Source organism: Notamacropus eugenii, chromosome 6 (genome assembly GCF_028372415.1).
Source record: "Notamacropus eugenii isolate mMacEug1 chromosome 6, mMacEug1.pri_v2, whole genome shotgun sequence".
Taxonomy (NCBI): domain Eukaryota; kingdom Metazoa; phylum Chordata; class Mammalia; order Diprotodontia; family Macropodidae; genus Notamacropus; species Notamacropus eugenii.
The window spans coordinates 200235818-200238757 of NC_092877.1; positions in this window are offsets into that span (position 1 = coordinate 200235818).

Genomic DNA, 2940 nt, shown 5'->3' on the forward strand with positions numbered 1-2940 from the left:
TTGTATGGTTTGTGGTTAAATATTATTAAATGTAATGTGTCTATCTCAAGAGAATAATCTTGTACATGTCTTGAATAAAGTGTTATTGTCCTACAGCCATTTGTAAGATTATTGTTGGCTCCAAATAAACATCAACACCAAACCATTCCCCAAATTTAACCCTGGTATGCAAGTCCAATCCAAATGATGCTGCATGTTATATCAGATGCCAAACATCACCCACAGGACAGCTAGATGGCACAATGGATAGAGCACTGGGTTTGGAATTGGGAAGACTCAGCTTCCTGAGGTTAAATCTGGCCTTAGACACTTCCTAGCTGTGTAACCTTTGGCATGTTTGCCTTAGTTTCCTCATCTGTAAAATGAGGAGAAGAAGAAAATGGCAAACCACTCTAGTATCTTTGGCAAGAAAACCCCAAACAGGGTCAGAAAGAAAAAGTCAGATGTGACTGAAATGACTGAACAACAACTCATTTCCCACAAAACAACAAATTGTAGTTTTAGAATACAGATAAGCAACAGATAATAATGAAGCTGGAAAAATGGGAGGGAATGAATAGTGGGAAAGCACTGAATTTGGAGTCAGAGGACCTAGGCTCAAACCCTGATTTACTGCTGACAACTTGTGGGACCTTGGAGAAGTTGCTTCATAGTTTGTGCATCTATAGAATAAGAATGGTGGATTAGATGACCTCTAAAATCCCTTCCAGATCTAAAAACTGATTCCATGATAATAATATGAGGCAGGTAGGTGGCATAATGGATAGAGCACTGGACCAGGAATGAGGAAGACCTGAGTTCAAATCCAGCATCAAACACTTACTCTGGGCAAGTTACTTAATCTCTGTCTTCCTCAGCTGTAAAGTGGAGTTCATAACAGCACCTACTTCCCAGGGTTTTGATCAAATGAGATACTATTTGTAAACTTAATTATTGCTTGTTCCCTTTCCATGCCATCCCCTGTCCTCCATAAGATGCTAACTGGGAGATTAGATGAATATATCAAGGAATAACACAGCATTTGTCAGATGATTACAGAGAGGATTCCTTTTGTGCACTAGTTAGACTAGATGGTTGTCCGTGGAGGTTCCTTTTAATTTGCAAATTTTGTGATTCTGTTAAATATAGATTCAATTCCTATAGCTCCACCACAGCGGCAATGTTGTGGTATAGTGGAAAGACTTCAAGTCAGAGTACCTGGGTTTAGGTGTTAACTCTGCTACTAATTATACCAGTGTGACATTAGATAAATCACTCCCTTGGCCCCAGGTCCCTCAACTGTAAAATGTAAAATTTCTGTCTGTGGGTTAAGTACTGGGGGTTCTCCATCACCTGCTTTCCACACGAAATGCACCCCCCGATCCACCTTTCCTACCAACAAAGCCCAGGTCCCTTAGCAGAAGAAAACCTGTAGCCTGAACATGGATATGGATTTTCTTAAGAAAAGCTAGTTCTGAAGGAAAAACACATTTCCTGCTTACCAATATCCATAATTACCTCAGCTGAACAATCCTTTCCTCCTGCCCTCCTACCTCTTCCCTTCGCAGGACCAAAGAGAACAAGATGTTCCTGAGAACAACGATGACATCAGATGATGCCAGTCGCTCAGAACGAGCCAGATGTGGCCAGGGTACAGTGAGATTTTTCCTAATTAGCCTGTTAGGAACAGGAAGAACTAAGTTATCTGTATAAATGGCATTTCAGATGTGCCTGGGAATCTTCCATTCTGTGTTTTCCCAACTGAGAGTCCTGCTGACAGGCTCCTTTCTCTAAGGTGCTTTGGGCAACGTCTCTAGACCCTGAACAGCATGACTGAGCAAGAGGCTGGGTGTTCTGTTCCTACACCCAATCTCCCCCTTACTGTCTGGATATTGGCTCCTTCTTCCTCCTCTCTGATATTTATCTCTGGAGGGGAAAGAATGTAATAGATGCTATGTGTGTGCGCGCGCGCGTGTGTGTGCATTTCTAAGCATTTTCCAAAGAACAGGCTGCACAATTGTTACCAAGGATATTTTGTCTGCTTATTTCCCCTTCCCTGACACCTTCCCACCCCCTGCATTCCTGTCTCACCTTCTCAGTCTCTATGACACCTCCATGCCATCTTCCTTTCTGCTGCATTTTTCTGAGATAAAATACTTAAAAAAAAAACAAACCTCTACTGAACAAAGAAAATACTTGGTTCTGGATCATTGGGATCATTGCCCAAGATTAAAAAAAAAAAAAAGGTAAACCAACACACATTTTTAAAAAGTAAAGTGGCCAGCTAGAAAAGGTTCTTAATTTCATTTCCCTAACCCTAATTTCCCCACCCCAATGCCAACAGATGTAGTAACAACAGGTTTTAATTTCCCTAGCACCCAAATGAATTGTGGTCAGCAACTTAGGCATCTGGTGAGGTACAGTTCTCATTTCAGACTGGGTCTCTCGATCATGCAGGGTGGTCTCTAGTGGTAATGATGAAGATACAAACAGTGCCCTAAGAGTTAAAAATAATATTAAAGGTTGACTTTGTGAAGCCCCTAGTTTATTTTGTAACCTGAAGATGCCCTGAAGTTTTCTCCCCCATATCAGAATCTGTACCAAAAGAATTGCATCTCCCTTATGCTGTGATCCCTGAATCCTTTAATCTTTAACCTGCGTCCTCCTGCCCTGTCCTTAAATCGTTAAACCATAAAACTTCCCCCTTACCCTGGCCTTGTCTCCCCCCATCCTGGGTCATAAAATTTCTCATCTCCCTTATCTTGTGTTTCCTATCCTGTCATCCATTTTCCTCATCCTGAGGAGTTGCTTGGGTGCCAGTGCTTGGACCCCCATTCTAAAATCCCATTTCTCTCTAAAAATCACATTTTTCTCTAGCCTCAAAACACTATCCCAGGCACTATTCCTAGCCCGAGGACAGACTGCCCCAGATCTCCCTTCCTGCTACAGTAGCCAATTGCA